A 25,146-nucleotide genomic window follows, 5' to 3' on the forward strand; every position below is an offset into this window, starting at 1 on the left:
AATGCTAAACTTCAGTTAGTAAGTTACTAAAAATAAAGATGGCCATTTTTTTCCCTTCTAAATTCATGAACCTCTTGAAATCTCTCTTTGGATTCTTTGGAGGTCCAAGGACCCCAGGGCAGAAACCTCTGCCTTAGAAAGTGAGAACAGTTCTGAAGACAGTGCTCCCATAGGTATATAACCCTCTCCCAACAAACACTAAAAACAGCTCCACTTCTCATTATCTCCCCAAACTTGATTTCCCATGGTGCGCTACCCTTTCAGGTCTTAATGTTGATTCATTATTTCTAGGGAGCCTGTAGAATTTGTTGTCTTACTTTCTTTTTCATTGGATTTTTTTCAGTTCATTTTCTGCCACACAATAACATTTCTTCATTGTACTGTGACCTTTTCTGGTCTCCCTGTTCATTCTTCCTTCTTTTTTTATGAGTCTCCCTGCTGGTTTTTCTGCTTGGTAGCTCAAGCTTTCTCCTTTAGCCCTTTTGCTTTCTGTCCCTTTCCTTCTGATAAGATTGTTTGTATCTGGTTTCTTCACTTCTAACCCCTCCCCTAGCCTCAGTTAGGAGTTCCATTTATCCCCCAGCTTTCTCAGTTGGCATTCTTGCTAGCTCTTTCAATTCTGATTAGAGTAGGTGGTGATGTTTTTTAGTAATACCATGAAGCTCCATCCCTGTTTCATATGGTCACAAAAGGCTTGTCTTTGTCTACCTGGGGATGCTTAGTGAACCCCATTCATCCATTCCTGGATTCTCAGGGTTGCCTCACCCCCCACTAGTAAAGTTTTTGTCACTGCTGAAAAGGAAAACTCCCTATCTCCTACATCCAAAGGCTTTCTGGCCTTGGCCTCTGTTCCACTTTGTATCCCAAATGCAAAGCAACAGAGGAACCACTCCTTTACATTTGAGTGGGGGGGGGGGTAGAAAGTGGAAAGCACTTACAAGCTTTGGGGCTTTTTCAAATAGTACAGTTTCTTGGAAGGTAAATTTCCATAGCACAGTCAAACTACAGAGCTCCCTTGTCTATGCCAAGACTTATTTCCCATGTTCTGGTTTTATCCTTTTAACTGAGCCCAAGTCTCTAAGGTACTGGCAAAATAGATGCTGCTCAAGGGAAAAGCAATGAAAAAGAAGGTATAGAATTGAAATCTAAGAGCTGAGCTGTGGCATCATTTTCCAGAAGGCAAATAATCTATTAAAATAGGCAAACAGGAAGGCAGGAGTTCAGTACACAGAGAGAAGGCAGAAAGCATTCACCAGAGTTAAACCAAACAGAAGGTCAGTCCATTGAGGATTATCCAGAAAACCCCTTGGTGTCAGCTGTTTGGTGTGTTAAAGGGGACACTCTTAGGACAGTGTTGAGGACAGTCTTACTAGGGAATCTCAGAAAGGGAAAAGGCAAAATAGCAGACAGATCAGGGGATCAGACAATTTAGAACAATGAGGGAACATCAGAGCTCTCCTATTCCAACCTATCATTTTACAGATATGAAAACTGAGGCCAGCAGAGTTATCAGATGCTAGTTCTGCCTCTTATTATCTGTGTGATTTTTTGTAAATCAATTAACCCCTCTAGACCTCAGTTTCCTCACCTGCAAATTGAGTACCCAAGACTAGCTGACCGCTGAGGGCCCTTCTAACTCTAACTCTATAATTCTATTGTGACAGAGGCCTGGCAAGGAGCCCAGACCTCATGAGCAGGCATCCGTGTACTCAGCTAATGCAATTTCCCACATGGAGGAGGCTGGGGAGCCAGCTTCCAGAAGAGTCATGCTGATAGGCAATGGAAGCATGGTGGAGAGATTTGGAGTTTGCACATTCTGGAACTGAGCTACCAGATGCATGATGAGGAGGAGCTTTTTTGATGGGGCTGTGGAGGCAAAACTAGGTACTAGTCAACTATAACCTTATCTTCTTTGCTTGACTTCTTTCTGCTTTCAGCATTCGGGAGAGAGAGAGAGAGAAAGAGAGAGAGAGAGAGAGAGAGAGAGAGAGAGAGAGAGAGAGAGAGAGAGAGAGAGAGAAAATATTAGAAAGAGTGTATTTGAGCCCTCTCTATCTGAGGCCAACTTGTAACCCATCAATACAAGCCTTGGTTATTTTTTCTTGGCATTAATTTGTTTTCATTTTATGCAAAGGCACCTGGAGATGGCTATAACCTTATAGACTTCAAAAGATCAGGAGATCAAAATACCTGACTTCAGGCATCCAGGAGTTGAATTTTATAAAACCCCAGTTGGATTTTGCAGCCAGGTCAACATCAACAGCCCAAGGATACTGTTCTTTCCAGACCAAGCCCAGTGGGTAGCTGAGACCAGAATGCATCCAGTAGTGATGCAACATTTGGATCTGAACTTGATGGGAACAATGTTATATATAAATTCATTTAATCTGAACCTATTCTTTTGTTTTTGTTATTTTTTCAAATTACATGCAAAGATATTTTTCAACATTCTTCTTTTTGTAAGCTTTTGAGTTTCATATTTTTCTACCACCCTCCCCCCTACCCATGGCAGCGAATATCTGATATGCTTGAATAGGTACAATCATATTTTCATATTATCCATGTTGTGAAAGAATTAGGGAGCAGCTAGGTGGCACAGTGGATAGAGCACCGGCCCTGGAGTCAGGAGTACTTGAGTTCAGAGCTGGCCTCAGACACTTAATAATTACCTGTGTGGCCTTGGGCAAGCCACTTAACCCCATTGCCTTGCAAAAAAAAACAAAAAAAAAGAATTAGGACTAAAGAGGCAAAAAGAAAGAAAAAATATAAAAGTAGTTTTAAAAAGTTAACATTATTAAAGTTAATTAACATTAAAAAGTTATTTTGCTATGCATTCAGACTCCACAGTATTTTTTCTGATTGTGGGTGACCTTTTTCATCACAAGTCTTTTAGGATTGTCCTTGATCACTAAATTGCCAAGAGGAGCTGAATCTATTATAGTTGTTCATGACACAATGTTGCTATTAATTTATACAAGCTTTCTCCTGGTTCTGCTCACTTCATTCAGCATCAGTTCATAAAATCTTTCTAGAGTTTATTCTTTCCATATCAAGATCACATGAAGAAAATTTGCTCTCAATGTGTTAAGGAGAAATATTCTTGCTTTATCTTTAAAGTAAGTAAATATCCTTTTGTAAAAACGAATTGATGTTAATTTGTCAAATGTAACTGAAGCACTATGGCTAACAAGAACTATTTAGGCTAACTTAGGAATGAAGGCTCAAACTAACAACATTAGAGAAGAAATACCCCTAATGCCTCTAGGGTACCCTGGAAACCTGGGAGGGAGATGAGAGACCCAAGATCCCAAGAAGGTCACACAGGAACTAATTTATGTTCCTGGAGGTACAATATTAAGAGGGACTTTTGAGAGGTGAGATATACATACATATATACATATATATATATATATATATATATATATATATATATATATATATATATATATATATGCTGTCCTAGAGCATTGACCCTTTTCTAAATGAGGCAGGTTCCCAAACTAACATAAATAACCAAGTCTGCCTGGCATGTAGAAGAGGCCATTGGAGCACCAGGACAATGTTGGCACAAATAATTCAGGAAGAAAGATGAGGGGAAAGTTCTCCTAAAGGAGGCATGTCTACTCCAGGAATAGAACTAGGAACCAAGAACCATGATCTTAGGCAGTCTGAAACTTTCTGACCTTAGTTTGAAGTTTTTTGGGGAGTTGCTTGTGGGGAGAGAAGTCAGAATAATCCGAAGCTTTTCAGAGGATGCAGGGAACATCTTTGAGAACCTGAATTGCTTTTACTTCTAAATAAACCTACAGGAAATAACACCTATTGATGAAACTAGCAAGTAATGTTGTTATCATTTTAAACAGATACAACCTCTCCTTTCCCCTTCTCCAAGATTAAAGAGCAAATTGCTTGATGTGGTAACAATTTATTACAACATAATCATGTTGCTACTTGCTGATAAAATAATAAAATGTTTATGCAAGTTTGTTTAGAAGGGAAAACTGTGGGCTTTTAAAAAATGTTTCCATCTGCTCTAGGGATGGTGGTCAAATCAGGGAATAGCCCAGTCATTTCTGGAAGAGTCAAATTTCAGACATGACCCATAATATATACTTTGCATTGATTTTTATAGAAATATCAAGTAATGATGCAGATCAAGCCCCATTAATCCCTCTTCTCTGCTCTTTCTCTCTCTTCTCTCCCAAATCACATTAGCAAGAGTGCTAGGAAAACCTTATTTCAATTAACTATAGAAACATTTGTTTTATGCTGGGAGGTTTACTGGTCCCTGGGGTAAATTCATTTGTTTCACAGGTCAAATGAAGGGTATACAGAATTTCTGGCTATATATTGGAATTTTACTGTAATGCAAATTTTTCATTGTTTTCTATTGGCATATCCTGAGCTAAGGGTCAAGTTTAGGAATGTGAAGGGATTTTTTTTTCTCCAGGATTTATCAGGTTAAGCACTCTGAGTTTGATGAACAAATAAAGGCTATATTTACAGCACAGAGAAATGAATAAAATGATGGATTTGAAATCAGGAAGCTCTAGTGTGGTTTCAGAGACCACTTCTGACAATTGCTCTAGGACCATCAGCAAGTCATTCACCTCCTGTGAACTTCAGACAACTGTCTAGTATATTATAAGTTAATATATTATAATGTACAGAGTCCCTGACCTATTGACACATAATTGTTTTTCCTGCTGAGGTAGTTCCATCTTCATTTTTTCAATGTAATCTACTAAGGGCTCATGGCCCTTTGGTGAACCTTACAAGACTTTTAAAGCATTGTTTTATTGTTCTTGTTGTTGTTTTTGCAAGACAATGGGGTTAAGTGACTTGCCCAAGGCCACACAGCTAGGTCATTATTAAGTGTCTGAGACTGGATTTGACCCCAGGTACTCCTGACTCCAGGACTGGTGCTCCATCCACTGTGCCACCTAGCCACCCCAAACTTTACAAGACTTTGTGCCAGCTTCTGCCCTGATCGTGAATCCTAGCAGCTTAGTGTTTGAAGACCTTGTAGGTCATCTAGTCCAGTTTGTTTTCCAATGTCTTTAACACATTCAAAAGAGTGAATGATAATGAATACTCAGACCACTTTGTGAAGATGTTAGGGTCAAAGATCCATCACTGGTCTGGAACTGGAAGGGATCTCAGAGTTTCCATTCCCAGACAAATTAAGAGACTGTGTCTGAGATCACAGAGGTTGCAACCATGAAAGCTAAGTTTGGAAGCCAATAAGCATTGTGTCATAAAAGTAAGGGAAGTCTGTACAGACCTAGAATAATCTACTGATGATGTTATCCCAAAGTCCTCCTCCAAAGCCTTACCATGACCTTTAAGTTTCTCTGCTTTCTTGAAGGTCCTGCTGATATAATATAAGCCCTGGCAGATTCTCTGGTGGATTATGGCCTCAGTGAAAGACTGATAGCTAAGGACCAGCCAGATAACTATGGAGGTTCATCAACAACAAGGTAGTGGCAAATTCTTGGCCATGATACCACATAATTATCCCAATTCCATCATTTTCAGCCAATACTTTACAATCTCACTCACCCCGTCACCCTTCCTTTCATTCTCATACCCACTATTTAATAAAGACTCTCTTCATCTTTTGAAGATCTTATCTTTACTACTACCTTGTGAGTGTCTTATGGTGGTCTCTCTACTTCAAGTCTTTCCACTCTGGTCCATCCTCCACTCAGCTACCAAAGTCATATTCCTCAAGCACAAATCTGAACATCTATCCTCACTACTTATGAAATGTCAATGATTCCTATTACCTCTAGGATAAAATGTTTGGTATTTAAAGTCCTTCACAAGCTCATCTCTTCCAACCTTCTCAGTGTTTTCACACATTATTCCCCTCCATTTTATCTGTGAGTCCAGTGACATCTTCCTCAGACATAACACTCCATCTCCTATTTCCATGCTAGGAGCAATCAATGTCATTTGAGGATGTGTCTGTAGGACTTCACTTCTCAAAAGTAGTTGCAAGGAAATGTGATGCTGGAGACTATAGGAACCTGCTCTGACTGTACTTGTTTCTAAATAGGAGATGTTCAACTAGTTGAAGTTAGAGGGAGCACTTTGGATCCCAGAGGGAACAATCCCAAGAAGTAGTTTTTTCAGTGATTTGTAATATATACATTTATATAATCAGTTGCAAAGAGAATACAACAACATACCCAAACATAATGCATTATAACCAAGTTAGATTCACAACTGAGATTCAAAAATGATTCACAACTACCAGATGTTTGGAAGGCTTCCATCACTAATCAACCAGCCAACTTCTGACTCTTGACTTTGACCTTTAGGCAAGATGGGGACTTTCTGAATTCTCTGCTGCTGCTGCTGCTCCTCCTCATACAATCCCTTCTTCATCAACTTCACCTCTTGCACAGAAAATAATCATCATTGCTCTTGTGAAGGGTATGGCAATCTAATATTCAGTGAGTCTTCTCAAAATTTTTCTGATTCAGAGTTGTAGGTTGCCTAGGCAGAAACTTCCTCTCTTGATCATGACTCTCTTCTCACACCCATACATACAAATCCTATTCCATCCCATAGCCTTAATCCATTCTACCCTTCCCTTAGATTTATTTTAATGCATATTTTATTTCCACCCAAGAGGATATACATTTTTTGAGGTTGTAGACTATCAAATTTTTGTTTTTGCATCTAAACCCAGTAGATACTTCATTAAGGTTTGTTGGATGAATGACTGTTGACAGTGACAGAAAAAGGAGCAGAGAGAGCTAAGAATCAGGAATGCTTATATTATCTAAATTCACTAATTTCATAATTGATATTGAAAATGTATGATTTTTATTCAATGACTAAACGATGTGATAACCCATCTCAATGAATGGAACCTGTGAACAGTGACAAGAAATGAAGACATAGGGTTAAAATAAGTTGGGCTTAAGTAGAAAGATGACATGGAGGGTTTTCTTAGTCATAGGAGAAATTTGTTTCTTCATGAACCAAAAGAAACATTTCATGGGATTCTTGGTCACCTCACCTTGCAGTGCTCATTATCATTATTATGGAGATAATTATAGCTGAGATATCAACATCTGCCACAGAGGATAATGAAGGAGAGAAATTATATTAAGATCTTCATGTAATCCTTCAAACCAAGTCAATGTATATATTGATGTTCAATGACATCCATGCGAAAATGAGCTCAGGAAAAATTGGTGAAAATGGGTTTTAGGATGAGAATCAAAAAAGCCTCACTTCTATATATCATGGATATTTTACTACAGAAGTCAGTAGATGAAGCTATAAACAACCATGTGAATTATTCTTCAAGTAACTAAAATAAGAAAAATATAAAATAAAATAAGCCTGAGTCTTGCAGTCAGCAAACTAGCAAAGTTGAAAAGGATGGAAATAGCCATGATAAAGGAGCCATGGGAAGATAAACACAGCAATACTCTGTTGGTGAAGCTACACACTGGTCACCAATCTGCATGAAAAGACACTATCTTGCTCATATCTTTGACCCAGAGACTCCACTGTTGAACAAATGCCTCAATTAAATAAATGACAGAGGGAAAGGTTTTCAAAGTACCAAAATATTAATAATTGCATTTTATGGGCTAACTGAAACACTGGAAACAAAGTGATTGACTATTAGTGAAGAATGACTAAACAAATTGTAATAAGTGAATATAATGGAGCATTATTGTAACAAAATAAGTGATAAATATGAAGAATTCAGAGTAACATGGGAAGACTTGTATGAATTTGGAGAGTGTGTAATAAGTAAATGCAGGACAACAGTAAACACAATGCCTACAACAATGTAAATGAATCAACATTAAAATTAAGCCAAAATAGCAATTCTTGGCTCCAGAAAAGAGATGAAGAAATGCACTTTATACCTTTTGTTGGAGATGATGGGTAAAATATAATATATAAACTGTCAGAAGTTCCTCTGTCCATTGGTTTTGCTTAATTATTTTTCTTTACTCCATGAGAAGGATCACTGAGTAGGGTGAAGTAGAGAGGATACCCAGAAATGACAATGTGGAAAAAATAAGAGATATCATAAAACCTAGAAAAGAAGTCAAAAGATGTTGGATATCTGAGAACTTAGCAATATCACAAAAAATGAAATCTGCTAGATGCCAAGAGATGGAAGAATAGTTACTGATAGGAGAGATATTTTAGAAGTAGTTGTCTCAGAGTAATTGTTAGATCCTTTAGTAATTTGAGGGAAAAGTTTGAATCAATGAATCAATCAGCAAGTATTCATTAAGCATTTATTACATGCTAGCCATTATGGTATGTAGTAGGGTCACCATCACCCCCATACACAATCCCCAAAAAGTTTATTATCTATTGATGGAAGCAAAATGTATATATAAATATAAATATATAAAAATATAAACAAATGAGATAATTTGGGGTAAATGAGTAAGTAGTACCAGTTGCAGGGATTAGGAAAATCAATACTAAATTTAGATGATTAAGAAGATGAAACATACAATTATAATAACTTTGTTTACAGAGGTCAAAAGTAGAAAGAAAAGTCATATACATGTATATGTATATATGAGTATGTGTATATACACACACACACACACACACACACACACACACACACACACACACACACACTACAAAATATAAGAAAACTCCTAAAGGTAATAAAGAAATGGAAACAAAATAGATGTTCATCAATTAGGGAATGGCCAAACCAAAAAATTGTGATATATATGAAGGTAATGAAATATTACCACATGATAAAAAATAATGAATATGAAGGATACAAAGAATCTTGGGAAGACATGAACTTTCTGGATCAGGGGTATAGGGAGAATGTATTAGAAAATGAAGGTGATATAAAAACAAAAGATATCAATCTTTTTTTTTTTTTAAATCACAATAGTTCCAAACCAACATATTTAAACTAACAATATATTTCTGTAACAAATGGAAATTATTCAAAGTCAAGTCATTGAAGCTGATTGTTACCATATTTTAGTAAAGTTTTCAATTTTTGTCTGACTCTTTGTGATCCATTTATTGAATTTTTTCTGGAAAAGATTTATTGCTGTTCAATCATTACAGTTGTGTCTAGCTCTTTGTGACCTATTTGGGGTTTTCTTGGTAAAAATAGAAGGGTGGTTTTCCATTTCCTTCTTCAGCTCATTTTACAGATGAGAAAATTGAGGAAAAGTGGTTGGGTGACTTTCCCAGAGTCACACAGCTAGTAAATGCTTGAGGCTGGAATTGAACTCAGATCCTTCTAACTGTAGGCTCTATTCACTTTGCCATCCAAATGTCCTTAGTATAGCCTATATGTATAAATACATATAGCATCTAAAACATTCATCACAATGAGGAAGCCACAAAGGAGGCCATAAATGATGTAGCCAAGAAATATTTGATTTTGTCAAGCTGAAACACAAGAGCCAAAAGCAACACTGATTTTAAGTACAAAGTCATTTCCAAAACATTATGGTGTCAATAAGCTATTTACACAATTTTAAACAAGTTGAGTCATGGGAATTACAAATGCTTTCAATGTGAGGCAATGAAGAGTGCATCTGAATAAAAAAATATGGATGAGAATGATGGAAGATTAGGAGGACCATCACCTTGCCAAACATTGGAAAGTAATTGAGGAGAAAATGAGCCTACAGAAAGCTGGGCATGAGACCCAACAAAGTCATGTTATCCTGAGAACATTAATAGATGGAACTGGAAAGACAACAAATGGATGCTAAATGGGATAGATGTGCCAGCATTTCTAAGGTGATCTGTTCTTATCATTGCTAGCATCAGAATGACCATATTTAGGATTTTAGTGCTTCAGAACCATATGAAAAAGTATAAATGGTATTTAGACAGATGAAGTTGGGAAGAACAGCTGTACTAGACCAAAGGCATTCAGAATAAATCCTGCTGAAATTGACAATATTTTTTAGGTTTGGTTTTTTTTTTTTTTTTTGCAAGGCAATGGGGTTAAGTGGTTTGCCCAAGGCCACACAGCTAGGTAATTATTAAATGTCTGAGACCAGATTTGAACCCAGGTACTCCTGACTCCAGGGCTGGTACTTTATCCACTACACCACCTCGCCACCCCTGAAGTTGACAATTTTGAAAACACTCAGGGATCAGTTTCTCTATCTCAAAGAGAACAAGAAACCAAAATGGGAAGAAATAATGAATGTTATTATTATGAAAAAGAGATGACCAACAACGTATGAATAATTATTGACCCATATTCCTTCATGTCTATAAAATATGAAAATGATGTATATATATATACATTTTGCATATATATATATAATGATGTGTATATATACATTTTTGTATATATATATATATATATATATATTATTGAAGATATGGAAGGAAACACATCAGTTTTCACAAAAACTTTCTACAAAATCCAAACCTGTCACAAATTGACAGAAAAATTTACAGGTTACAATATTGCACTGTATTTGTTATTCATTGTTTGCCATAAAAAAATCTTACTTATTTGAACAAAATGTGGCCTTAAAAGTTCTTAAAAAAAAGGAATCCATTGCAGTGAGTTAGGTTGATCTCTAATAATTGAATATGGATCTTTTGAAAGAGGCTTCTATGATTATATTAAGATTCTGTAAGATTCCTTGCCTGTGTACGACCATCAAGATAACTTTTTTCAATGTCTGGATATAAATATTGAGTGAGTAATAAAACTGAGACATATGTTTACCAAAGGTAAACATGTTATGGAGGAGATATTCTGTGAATATTCATATGGAAGAAGGACTCTTTATAGAGAAGAACTCTCCAAATGCTGTTTGGAAAAATTATGCTAACTGAATTGAGCCCTGGAAAACTATAGGACCTCCTAAAAAGATCTATATACACTAAGAAGACATCAGTTGACAATCCATAAAGGAAAAATCAAATGATGTCAATAAGATTCCCTGAATAGAGTACCAGATTGAAATTCAAAGGTCCTGGGATCAAATCCCAGTTCCGTTGCTTATTAAGTTGTGAGATGTTAGATAAGTCACCTAGCTTTCATGGGTTTGTGCCTTGTTGTAGAAAGTTATGAGTATTATAACTGATATCATTCCTGCCTATGGAGATGGTAAATAAGCCAAGCTAAAATACCAGTGTAGCCTGAGGAGGACAGGAAGTGGCTACCACCACCACCTTGATCATATTTTCCCCACCTCTATGTTCTACAATGGAGATAGCATGTGACTGAATCCAAGCTTCTTGAGAATAATGGTGCCCACAAAATCACCCATCCTACTTCTAGTCTGGGCCCTTGCAGCCATCACTGAGAGGGAAAAATCAATGTAGAAAAAAGGCCACCTTATTCACCACCATCAATACCAGCTGCTCACTAACTCTCACTGAGAGGCACATAAACTCAAGAACACTTGGAGGGGGTGCACCTACACCCCTATTCTCCCTGCCCCAGTCACTGGTCCTGCTTCCAGTCTAGCCCTTGTGATCATTTCCCTGGGTAGCAACCCCTGTGAAAATATGTCCTTGCAATTGTGGATATAGGTAGTACAGTCATTGTTAACTAAATATCTAGAAAAGAATGTTCTTCCCATCAAAGTCATTAACACTGTCAATAGTTCACTATTAGAATATGATATGATTTTATCAGTAGAAATGATTTGAACATAATAAAATTATATGAATAATAATACATTGTCTTTTGTTTTGTTGTTACAACCTAAGATTATGGAACCTTTCCATCTGATAATCAGCTGAAACCTTTCCTATTAGAATGTGATATCCTTGAGTGTAGAGACTATTTTAACTTTTCTCTTGGCATATCCAGCATGTGGCACAGTTCTTTACATGTAATAAGTGCTTAATAACTGTTTTTTCATCCATTCATTTATGTTCTGTCTAAGGTTTAGTTCACTTTCTCTTGGATTCTATATGTCCTTGGGTGTCATTCACTTTTGGTGGGATATTTTATACAACTATTTCCTCTGGAGACCTGACTCTCTGATTGTGAGTTGAGTCACTTCAAAACATGTATTATATATGAAATATTGAAAGTCCTGAAGGAACATGCATTTGGAAGACTGAGGGATTGATGGAACAACAAGAATTATACAGACTTAGAAGACATGAATGAGTCATGATCTTTACACATTGTGTTACACTGAAGAGAAGTATAAATGTAGCATCCTCCAGAGCATACACTGTTTTTTTTTCCCATAGCAGTTTATTGTGCACACTGGAAAAATGTATAGAATTTTAGGATTTAGAGCTAGAAGGGATCTTAGAAAATCCCCTCATTTTACAAATAGATTAAGGCACAGAGAAGTTAAATGACTTTTCCAAGGTCGCACAGGTGGTAGGAGGTAAACCCAGAGCGGCTTGAATCTAGGTCCAAATCTTGCAATCTGTCCACTATATCATGGGGATAGGAGTGAAAAAAGGAGTTCTGACAACAACAACAGCTGCCCAATTGAATTTTTGACAATGTCAAGGACATTCATAGGAACCAAAATAGATATAACAATAGTGACTCATAGAAGAACTTAAAAGAAATCTCTCCTCCCCTCCCCCCCTGCTTGAAAGCACTCAGGCCACTTAGAAAATGGAGAAACCCCCTTTAGAGAAGTTACCTATAAGAGCAATATTACAGTCCAATATTTTTCCAGGTCATTTACTCTCTGATATGACTCATGCCCTGAATTACATTGGTCCCACTATGGATCTGTGAACATGCCATGCTCACTACTTATTCTATTTTTTTCATGCCTATTCTGTCCATATCAGTTCCTATCTATTCAGGAAGGTTAAGTCCTCTTTCATGAGACCTTTCCTGTTTCCCCCAGCCTTTACAGATCTCCTTCTAACTCTTAGGGTACTGAACATAGAGTACATAATGAAGAATTTAGTTATAGTCTTTTACTGTTCATTATTTTTTTCTGGCAAGATTGTTAGGTTTCTCTAAATAGCCCATACTAGGTCCACAAAGAATAGTTGCTAACTGAGTGATGGAAGTCTAGGCAAATCATAAGCCAGACATAGGGCATAGTAGAGAGAATCTTATTCAACCTCCACAAAACCTCATTCATTTTCTCTTCTGATGAAGTAAAAACAGAGCAAATATCAGTCCAGTGAATCCACTAGGTGTAAAAGAGATATGGGAGAACCTGATCTCTTCCATTGTGCCTCAGTATTCTTAAACTCTTGGCAGAATTACATTCCTAACATTTTCCATTTCCTTAGTCCACCTTGTCCCTTGTCTTTCATATAACCCAAACAGGTTATAATAGCACTAAAAATGGCCAAATCAAGCCCTTCAGGGGATAACAAAGGGTTAACACAGAACAGTATAAAGTGAACAGAAATTTCAGGACATGTGGGTTTTAAGTACTAGCTCCCACACTAACCAGTCTGTGATCTAGGGCAAGTCACTTAACCTTTCTATGCTATTTCCTCATTGATAAAATACAATAACAACACTTGCACTATTTAGCTCAAAAGGTTGTGAGGATCAAATAGATAATGAATGTGAAAGTGTTTTGCATATAGTGTTCTATGAGTGTGAGGTATTATTATCAAAGGGGGCCTATAATCCACACTTGACATTCCCTCTTTAAGGGAAGCCACCCTCAATAATCCTATTCTCTTCTCTGTTGGGAAAATAGTCTCTTCTGTTTTTTTTTTTTTTTTTTTTTTTTTAGGTTTTTGCAAGGCAATGGGGTTAAGTGGCTTGCCCAAGGCCACACAGCTAGGTAATTATTAAGTGTCTGAGGTCAGATTGGAACCCAGGTACTCCTGACTCCAGGGCTGGTGCTTTATTCACTGAGCTACCTAACCACCCCTCTTTTGTTTTCTCGAAGTAATAATGTGGGAGTGACCAAACCTCAAGTTCTTTAAAAATATAGAGAAAATTTTGAGATTTTCTCTCATTTAACCTTGTGCATTTTTATAATTCAGAATTCAAATCATGTGTGTGCTATGAAAGTATCTCTTTCTGGAAGCTAAAAAATTCATACCCACTCCCAGACTGTGTGGGTTTTCTTCCTTCAGCATCTTGTATCCATCATTCATTTTAACCTGATAAATGAAGGGAGCAATGAAGCCTACTTTATCGTTTTTACGTTTTGCAGGTTTCTAGCACATTACTACCATATGTCAAACCTACAAGGAAGTAGTGTACAAGGTTTTTTTGTTTGTAAGTGTTATTTATATACTAATTCTTGAAGTTGTTTTAAAAGAGAGAAGACAGTATAGTATAGTGAAAAGTGAATCTGATTGGAAATCAAGAGACCTCTCCTTCCCCATTAAGTACTTCTGTGAACCTGGGTAAATTATTTACCCATTTGGGATCCATTTCTTCATCTGTCAAATAAGGGAGGTTGTCTTAGATGATTTCTAAACACTTTGCTGGCTCTGAAATTCTGGCCTTCTTTGATTCTGGGAAAAAGAAACCAGGTCTAGAATCTTTCTCAATGCTTTTCCAGTAGTTTCATGAATAACAGTTTATGAAAGACATGTTTCTTCTTAATATAAAAATAAATAACACTGTGAAACCATGGGCAGCTAGGTGATACAGTGCATAGAAATCAGGAAGACTCATTTTTCTCAGTTTAAATCTGACCTCAGATACTTACTAGCTAGGCAAATCACTTAACCCTGCTGGTATCAGTTTTCCCATCTGTAAAATGAACTGGAAAAGGAAATGACAAACTATTCTTGGATTTTTGCCCCCCCAAACCCCAAATAGGGTCACAAAGAGTTGAACATGATTGAAACAGCTGAACAACAAATGAAAGCCATGAGAATTTTAATAATTAGTAATCATCAATATTATTCATTAAAGATCCAAACTCTTGAAAGCCTGTTGACAGTATCCAATAAATCTCACTCAACATCTCTAAAAAAAGAGAAAAAAGGACATTGGATGATTATGAACAAGGTAACTCTGTGTGTGTGTGTGTGTGTGTGTGTGTGTGTGTGTGTGAAATGGTTCCCCTGAGTAAGTTGGAACAGATAGAACTAAATTTGAGAGGTTAAAATACTAGAATTCAGTTTTATGAGACCATTGATCAATTTTTGAAAAAAAAAGGAAAATTGGAAATAGAGTTGTGGATTTAATAAAGGCTTTCTGATTTTAAATAAACTCAACTGATATCACTGTATCCAATTGAGCCATTGCACAGTCTAGATTTGCAAAGAAAGCCCCAAGGATGTTAGTGGAATTTGTATCATTGAGACAGAGATAGAGGTGTGAGAGATAAGAAACAGAAACAGAAACAGAAGGGGGAAAAAAGAGTGAGAGGAAAAAGGTGGTGATAGAGTTGGTCATAGTATTAAAAGACCCTCTCCTAAAATGATTATGGATTAAGTGATGCTGGTGAATGTGAACATGTAAAAGTGAGAAAGTATGACAGAGTGGAAATTCCTCAGAAGAACCAGATTTTCTACCACTAGTTACCTATATTCTTGGCCAATTCACTTTCTTAACCCAATTTCTATAACTGAGTTTAAATAAGGGAGCTCCACTTGATCTTCTTTAAGATTCCTCCCAACATTAATATATTGTGGTTTTTAAGAATAACATTAGGAGCAGCTAGGTGGCCCTAGAGTCAGGAGGACCTGTTCAAATCTGAGCTCAGACACTTAATTACTTAGCTGTGTGACCTTGGGCAAGTCACTTAACCACACTGCCTTAAATAAATAAATGAATGAATGAATGAATAAATAAATAAATAAATAAGAAGAATGACATTGGATGACAATATAACAAATGGAGAATCAGAAGCAATCTTCAGGGCCACTTGGTCTTACTCCTAAATTTACTGATGAGAAATCTCGGGTTCAGGGAGGATGTAAATAGATTAATCCCAATAACCACGTTCTCTGTTTCCTCTCAGGTGCTACCGAATGGAGAGAAAAGTAGTTATGCAACCATGTTGATAAGTAAGCTATAAATTAAGATTATCTAACCTCAACTGGAGCAAACAACTAGGTGGCACAATAGATAATATACAGGGCCAAAGACTCATCTTTCTTGCCTCAGTTTCCTCTTCTGTAAAATGAGTTGGTAAAGGAAATAAAGCCTTTTAGTATCTTTGCCAAGAAAACCCCATATAGGGTCAAGAAGAGAAAGTCACTACTAAAAAACTACATAGTAACAATCTCGAATGAGCTTTCAATATAGCAAACAATGTCTTTTCTTCAAATGAAGCCTGAGGTAGAGGCAGAGATGGGAGGGAGTAAGACCTACTGTGACTGGTTACTGCCTTTTGAATCTTGCTCTCCACCAAGTTATCCATCCCGTTCACTACAGCAGCTATTCCAAATCTTTTTTTTTCTTCTCAACCCTCTTTCAATATTCCCTTACCTCATTTGCTGAGATAAGTACCATCCCTTTTTCGTTAGCTAGAAAAGTAAAGCCATTCATCTCTTCTCCTTTTCTCTTCATCTTATACTACCTTGAAATCATCCTTCACCATCTCCTTTTTCTAGTCTCTGATAAAAAGATAGCTTTTTTTCCTCCACAAGACCAATCCATCCACGTACCCATTTGATGCTATTGCCTCCTGCCTTCTCCAGAAGATTGCCTCCACTATGATCTTCAATTTCTCCTCTTCCTTTCTTTTTTTAATTGTTTCATTTATTTAATTGTCTGAAGCCAAATTTGGATCCTTCTCCTTTCCAAATACAAATATAATGACTAGGCCTTATGAGTCTGTATAGCATGCTTGGCTGTGGTGGACTTTGGTCTTTATAAAGACATTCTATAAAAGGTTACATTATCTATGTGGTGAAGAGGAGTCTTTTAGACTGACTATGAAGCTGGACCTGGAGGACATTCCAAAGGCACTAAACAGTCAAAGCAATTCTTGCTTTTTTGCCCCTTCCTGACTACATTTGGAAAAAGAAAATGCAATAATATCTAAATGGGGAGAGATCTTGGGCTTTCACCATCCAAGGTCAACATGTGGTACATGAATATTGACCTCTGTTCTTTAATCTCCTTGTATTTTTTTCTTATTTTAAGTGAAGAAGTATTAGAGTCAACTATGAATTTTGAAAGGTTAAAAAGTGACACAATGGAGGTCCATGAGCTGGAGTCTACTGTTCTGTGGTCAGACAACCCAGCAGCAAGATCCTAGGGAACATCCTGAAAGACCCAGAACAGGAGAAATTGAGATGAGGACCCATTAGATGATTATGCACAATTTCTAAATGAATCTGATGAGACAAATGCTATGTAGAAAGCCAGGGTGATATAGGGGAAAATATGCCCTCATATATTCTATATCTTCAAAGTATTCATTTTCTTTATCTTCAAAGTAAATATCCCTTTGAAAAACTAATTGATGTTAATTGGTTAAATATAACTGGGATACCAATTACTAATGGATAACAATGAGGTACATACTGAAAAGGAGTTTAAAGGTGATAGCATTAGTGAGACTTCCCTGGTTCCTCAGAGGAATGACCCTCAGAGGGGAGATAACAGCCAATCTTACTCTGCAATAAAAAGATCAGAGTGAAATCCTCACCAGATCTCATCATTCCTTTCAGTGATGTGTCTTCCTTTCCTTTCTTGGCCAAACTCTTTAAAAAAAAATAGTTACTTTGTGCCTCCATTTTCCTTCCTCTCAATCTCTTTTTTGTAAAAAGGAAATCTTTTTATTTTTTTATATTTCAAATTTAATATAGTAGTTTCAAAACTACCTTGCTGTAGGGCAGCTAGGTGACATAGTGGATAAAGCACTGGCCTTGGAGTCAGGAGTACCTGGGTTCAAATCCCATCTCACACTTGATAATTACCTAGCTGTGTGGCCTTGGGCAAGCCACTTAACCACATTTGCCTTGCAAAAAAAAAAAAACCTAACAAAAAACTACCTTACTTTATGACACTCTTTGAACTTCCATGTGTTTTCAGGTGGTTTTAAAAAAATGAACAATACTTTCTTTTCCCTCTACTTTAGTCTTTTATTAATTATTCCTCATACACATTCTAAAAAAATCTACTTTGTAACAAATAATTATAGCCATACAAAACAAATTCACATACTAAATGTCTTTGAAAATATCACATTCTGCATCCTTAGCTCATCATCTCTCTTCCAAGAGGCGAGAAACAAGATTGATCACAAATCTTTTGGAGTCCTGGTTGGTCACTGGATTGATCATCAATATTAAGTCTTTCATACTTGTTTTTCTTTATAGTATTGCAGTCATTGTAGAAATTATTTTCCAAGTTATGCTTACTTCATTCTGCATCAATTTTCTCACTTTCCAGGCTGCACGACTCATTCATCTCTATCAGATTTTCATTATCTACCATGTCAACCTGTAAGTCCATTCCACCCCTGGACCATTTCTCAAATGGGAAGTATCCTCTACTCCTGAGGACTCACTTTATGATTGGCTTTCTCCTTCCAGAACCTCCAATTTAAGGAGGAAACTCAGAGCAGGCATGCCTTCATTCTTCTCCAAGAGGCACTGCTGATCCATCTCCAAAAGTCTTTTGCAATAGGCCATCTTTCCCTCTCTCCCATACGTTCAACTCCCCATTAGAATACAAACTTCTAATCATATGATTACATCAATAAGATGCTGAAAAAACTTTTGACAAAATACAGCACCTATTCCTACTAAAAACACTACAGAGTGTAGGAATAAATGGATCGCTACTTAGAAAAATTAGTATCTATCTGAAACTGCCAACGAACTTTATATTCAATGGGGAGAGGCTAGAGGCATTCCCAATATGATCAGGGATGAAACAAGGATGCCCATTATCGCCACTACTATTCAATATTGTATTAGAAATGTTAACTTCAGGGGTGGCTAGGTGGTGCAATAGATAGAGCACTGGCCCTGGAGTCAGGAGTACTTGAGTTCAAATCCGGCCTCAGACACTTAATAATTACCTAGCTGTGTGGCCTTGGGCAAGCCACTTAACCCCATTTGCCTTGCAAAAACCTAAAAAGAAAGAAAGAAAGAAAGAAAGAAAGAAAGAAAGAAAGAAAGAAAGAAAGAAAGAAAGAAAGAAAGAAAGAAAGAAAGAAATGTTAGCTTCAGCAATAAGAGAAGAAAAAGAAATTGAAGGAATTAGAATTGGGAAGGAAGAGACAACTGCAGATAACATGATGGTATACCTAGAGAATGCCAACAAATCATCCAAAAAACTACTAGAAATAATTAGCAACTTTAGCAAAGTCACAGGATATAAAATAAACCCTCTTAAATCCTCAGTATTTCTATATATGACTAGCAAGATACCAGCAAGATAGCAATAAAGAGCTAGAAAGAGAAATCCCATTCAAAGTAACCTCAGACAATATAAAATACCTGGGAGTCTGCCTGCCAAGGCAGACTCAGAAACTTTTTAAAAACAATTACAAAACACTTCTCACACAAATAAAATCAGATTTAAATAACTGGGTAAACATCAACTGTTTATGGATAGATCAAGCTAATATAATAAAAATGACAATTCTACCAAAACTAAACAACTTGTTTAGTGCCCTTCCAATCAAAATTCCAAAAAATTACTTTAATAAGTTAGAAAAAGTTGTAAGTAAATTCATATGGAGAAATAAAAAGTCAAGAATTTCCAGGGATTCAATGAAAAAAAGTGCAAAAGAAGGTGGTTCAGCCTTACCAGATCTAAAATTATATTATAAAGCATCAGTCATCAAAATTGTCTGGTATTGGCTAAGAAACAGAGTAGTGAATCAGTGGAATAGACTAGGTGCAATAATAGGAAATTATAATAGTAATCTGCTGTTTGATAAACCCAGAGTCCAGCTATTGGGATAAAAACTCTCTTCGATAAAAACTGTTGGGAAAATTGGAAGTTAGCATGGAAGAAACTTAGATTAGATCAACATCTCACATCCTATACTGAGATAAGATCAAAATGGATACTGGATCTAGACATAAAAAACAATATTATAAGCAAACTAGAGGATCAAGGAGTAGTTTACCTGTCAAATCTATGGAAAGGGAAGCAGTTTATGACCAAGGAAGAGATGGAGAACATCATTAAAAACAAACTAGATAATTTTGATTAAATTAAAAAGCTTTGCACAGACAAAACCACTGTAACCAAGATCAAAAGAAATATAGTAAATTGGGAAACAATTTTTACAACTAGTATTTCTGACAAATGACTCATTTCTAAAATATACAGACAACTGAGGCAAATTTTCAAAAAAAAGCCATTCCCCAATTGACAAATTGTCAAAGGATATCCTAAGGCAATTTACAGATAAGGAAATCAAAGTGATCCATAGTCATATGAAAAATTGCTCTAAATCATTACTTATTAGAAAAATGCAAATTAAAGCATCTCTGAGGTACCACCTCACACCTCTCAGACTGGCCAATATGACCAGAAAGGACAATGATCAATGATGGAAGGGTTGTGGGAAATCTGGGATACTAATAACATTGTTGGTAGAGCTGTGAACTCATCCAACCTTTCTGGAGAGCAGTTTGGAATTGTGTCCAAAGGGCAACAAAAATGTGCATACCCTTTGACCCAGCAATACCACTACTGGGTCTATACCCTGAAGAGAATATGAAAAAGGGTAAAAACATCATTTGTACAAAAATATTCATAGCAGCAACAAACTGTTTGTGGTGGCAACAAACTGGAAATTAAGTACATGTCCTTCATTTGGGGAATGTCTTAGCAAACTGTGGTATATGTATGTCATGGAACACTATTGTTCTATTAGAAACCAGGGGAGATGGGAATTCAGGGAAGCCTGGAGGGATTTGTATGAACTGATGCTGAGTGAGATGAGCAGAACCAGAAAAACACTGTACATCCTAACAGCAACATGGGGGTGATAATCAACCTTGATGGATTTGCTCATTCCATCAGTGCAATAATCAGGGACAATTTGGGGCTGTCTGTGATGGAGAATACCATTTATATCCAGAGAAAGAATTGTGGAGTTTATTTTGTTTGTTTGTTTTTTTAGTTTTTTTTTTTTTGCAAGCCAAATGGGGTTAAGTGGCTTGCCCAAGACCACATAGCTAGGTAATTATTATTAAGTGTCTGAGGTCGGATTTGAACTCAGGTACTCCTGATTCCAGGGCCGGTGCTCTATCCACTGCGCCACCTAGCCGCCCCCGAATTGTGGAGTTTAAATGAAGACCAAAGACTATTACCTTTAATTTGGGGAAAAAAAAACCTATTACACCTTTTTATGCAATTTTGCTATCTCTTATACTTTAGTTTTCTTCCTTAAGGATATGATTTCTCTCTCATCACATTCAACTTAGATCAATGTATACCATGGAAACAATGTAAAGAATAACAGACTGCCTTCTTTGGTGGGGGGGAAGCAAGAATAGGTGAAAAAATTATAAAACTCAAAATAAATATTTCTTAAAAAAAGAATAAAGGGCAAACATCATCATCATCATCATTATCATCATCAGGTGATTCAATGTATAGTGTGCTGGACTGGTCAGGAATAACTGAGTTTGAATCTGTCTCAGGTTTTACCATTATGACTGTGCAACTCACTTAATTCTGTGAACCTCAGTTTCCTCATTTGTAAAATGGAGATAATATTAGTGCCTGTTTTTCAGAGTTTTTGTGAGGATTAAATGAGATGAAATTTTAAACCACTCAAAAAAAAAATACAAACTTCGAGAAGTCAAGGACTGGCTTTCTTCTTGTTGACTGACTTATTTCCAACAAACAGGCATTTATTTTCTTCCCTTCCCACCTTCTCCCATCATTAGGAAGAAAAAGAGAAAAACAAAACCTTCCAGTTTAATATGCATAGTCCAAACAAATTTTTATGTTGACCATATCCAGAAACGTGTTTCATTGTGCAACTTGAATCTATCACCTCCTGTTCATAGCACTCTTGATCAATGGTCTTCTGTAATACTGGCTAGTCATTGTATTGATCAAAGTTTTTATGTCTTTCAATGTTCTTTATGTTTTGCAATATTATTGTCATTATTTAAATTGTTTCCCTTGCTCACTTAACTCTGCTTTGGCTCCCACAACTGTTCCCAGGTTTCTTTGAAACTGTACCTTTTGTCATTTCTTACAGTGAAATGGCATTCCATTTCATTTGCATACCATACTTTATTTAGACACAATAGAAGAGTTGCTATAAATGCAGCAGTGGTAAAGAACCTATATAAACATAAAAATATTTATTGCAACTCTCTGATGTGGCAGAGAACTAAGAGAATAACCATCAATTGGAGAATGATTGAACAAATTAAGGTACATGAATGTAATGGAATATTACTGTGCCACATTCTCTTTTTTTTAATCTCTGAGGTGAGGTTTTTTTGTTTGTTTTTTGTTTTTGCTAAGGCCCATCATTCTATTTCTGTTCTTGAATCTCCTATTTTCTCCTGTCCTCTACTAGCTTGTTCCTTTATCTCCCTTTCTTGCTAATCATTAATCTCTCATCTACTGTCTTCTTATCTGTGGTCAACAATTGCTTAGGTATTCTCCATTCTTTAAACAAACAAAAAAAAAATCCAAAAATGTTCACTTGAATATACCATCTCCTCAAGATACCATTCTATATTTCTTCATTTCACAAATTGCTTTAAAAAAAATGTCATCTTTGTTATTCCTTTCTCACCTTCCATTCCCTCCTCAACCCCTTGCAATCTGGCTTCCCAATCCATCATTTGACTAAAACTGTTCTTTCCAAATTTACCAATGATCTTTAAACTGCTAAATCCAATGTCCTTTTCTCAATCCTTTTGGCAGCTTTTTGACACTCTTCTCCTCCTGAATATTATCTTATTCTTTGGTTTCCATGGTGCTGCTCTCTTCCTTCAGTGCCCACCACAACTCCACCCTGGATCCTCTTCCCTTTCTCTAGATGATCTTATCAGTTTCCATGTACTCATTATCTCTAAGGAGCTGACTTTCAAATAGTCATTCATATATTATATTACCATCTGTTTGCTAGCTCTCTCTATGCGGATGTACAGTAACCATCTCAAATGCAACATAGACAAAGCAGAATTCATTATATTTCTTCTTTAAACCTATTCTTTGTACTGACCTGCCTAGTTCTGCTGAGGGCTCTGCCATTATTCCAGTCACTCAGGTTTGCAAACTTGGAATTATCCCCAATTTTTCGCTCTCATCACCAATATCCCATCAATCTTCTGAGGGCTCCCTCTGCACCATTGCTCCCATGTACCCCCTTCTCTCCACTCACATAGACACCTTCAAGTTCAGACTCACATCACTTTAACTTTAGACTTTTGAAGTAGCCTAACTGGTTTTGCTGCTTTCAACCTCTCCCTTCCCCATATTCTACATAGCTGCCAAAACACAAGTCTCAACACGCTTCTTCCATTCTCAAGAAGTTTTGGTGTCTTCCTAATCCCTATAGGGTAAAACACAAACTCTTTTTTTTTAATGCTTTTAATGCCCCTCACAGTCTGGCTTCAACTCATCTTTGCCAGATGGATTTTACTGATGAATATTGACACCTTTTGCTTTCACATCACATTCATTTCTTAATACATGTCTTCTCTGATCTGTATGACTTTTAACAAAGATTTTGAAAGATATGGAAGAAAAGCAGTTACATAAAATTAATCAATACATCATCTGTGTCTAACCTACAAAGAGGAAATTGGGTACATTTTCTCAACTCTTCTCTAGGGCCAGACTTGGTCATTATAAATACATAGAATTCTAGTTTATTGTTGTTGTTATTGGACCAAGGCTCCCCCATCCCTGATTGAAGGCCAAGGCTGGAATGTTCTATTAAAGACATCCTGGAGGGGTAGCTAGGTAGTACAGTGGATAGAGCACACCAGCCTGGAGTCAGGAGGATCTGAGTTCAAATCCAGCCTCAGAAACTTATTACCTATCTGTGTGACCTTGGGCAATTCACTTAACCCCAGTGCCTTACATAAATAAAATTTTAAAAAATAAAGAAATCCTGGGTGTAAGCCTGGGAGTGTAGAGCAGGGATGGGGAATCTTTTTTCTGTCAAGGGTCATTTGGATATTTATGACATCATTTGAGGACCATACAAAAATAGAGATTTAAAAATTAGCTAGCTATATTTGGACAAATATTTAATTAAGTTACCCCTAAAAAACTCCTGGATATAATGAATTTCCAGTTCCATCTGTGGTTGCCATGGCATCACCAGACCAAATGATTTCCCAAGGACCAGATACTCTTCACTCCTGTTCTCAAGGATTAAAATTTGTCTTTCCACATCCTTTCCAACTTTGTTCATTTTTATCTTCTTATATCTTTATCAATTTGTTGCTCATGAGATGAAAACCTCAGAGTTGTTTTAATTTGCACTTCTCTTACTATCAGTAAGTTTTCATATGATTGTAGTTTGCAATTATTCTTTGACAATTGCTTATTCATATCTTTTGACCATTAACCATTGGGGAATGGTTCTTGATTTAATATACTTATGTCAATTTCTTATATATCCTTGCTATCAGATACCTAAAAGAAATTTTTGATACAAAAATATCTTTCTCAGTAGTTTCTTTTTCCATCCTGACAACATTGATTTTATTAGTCAAAAGCTGTATAATTTTACATAATCAAAATTATTTATTTTTTGTGTTCTCTTCTATCTTTGATTAAGACAAGAAACCTGATATTGTTCTCTTTTATTTTTTTATGGAATAATTTTTTATATTCAAGTCATGTATCTATTCTGAGCATACTGTGCTCCAAGGCATCAGATACTGGTTTAAGCTTAATTTCTGCCAAGTTACTTTCTAGTTTTCAACAGAAATTTCTTATCAAATAAGGAATTTTAACTCAAGTAACTTATGTTACCAGGTTTATCAAATGTTGGTTGTTGAATTTAATTATTTTTCATTCTTCTATAATATTTTCCACTCATGTATTCTCTTTTAAACCAATATCAAATAGTCAAGTGCTCCAAGGATCTGTCTTTGGGCCATAATCTATTTGCTTTTTTTTCAGTGTCTTAAATGAAAGTATTAAAGATATAACTATGACAGACATATATATATATATATATATATATATATATGAATATAGAAATGGAAGCAATAAACAACACATTGGATAATAGAATTACTTTGATTTACATAATCAAGACTCAAAGAGATTTTAACACATTAAAACGATGGTTTGAATAAAAT

At 36.2% G+C, this 25,146-nt stretch overlaps 1 long non-coding RNA gene across 2 annotated transcripts in view; it reads right to left on the reverse strand.

Moving 5' to 3' along the window:
- Positions 1-24,981, reverse strand: part of LOC141496191 (uncharacterized) — a 54,437-nt gene extending 29,456 nt beyond the window's left edge. For both annotated transcript variants that reach the window (XR_012470972.1, XR_012470973.1), the window contains exon 1: positions 23,049-24,981. This is a non-coding gene — a long non-coding RNA (uncharacterized LOC141496191). The remainder of the gene's footprint in view (positions 1-23,048) is intronic.
- Positions 24,982-25,146: the final 165 nt, after the last annotated feature.

Source organism: Macrotis lagotis, chromosome 8 (genome assembly GCF_037893015.1).
Source record: "Macrotis lagotis isolate mMagLag1 chromosome 8, bilby.v1.9.chrom.fasta, whole genome shotgun sequence".
Lineage (NCBI taxonomy): Eukaryota > Metazoa > Chordata > Mammalia > Peramelemorphia > Peramelidae > Macrotis > Macrotis lagotis.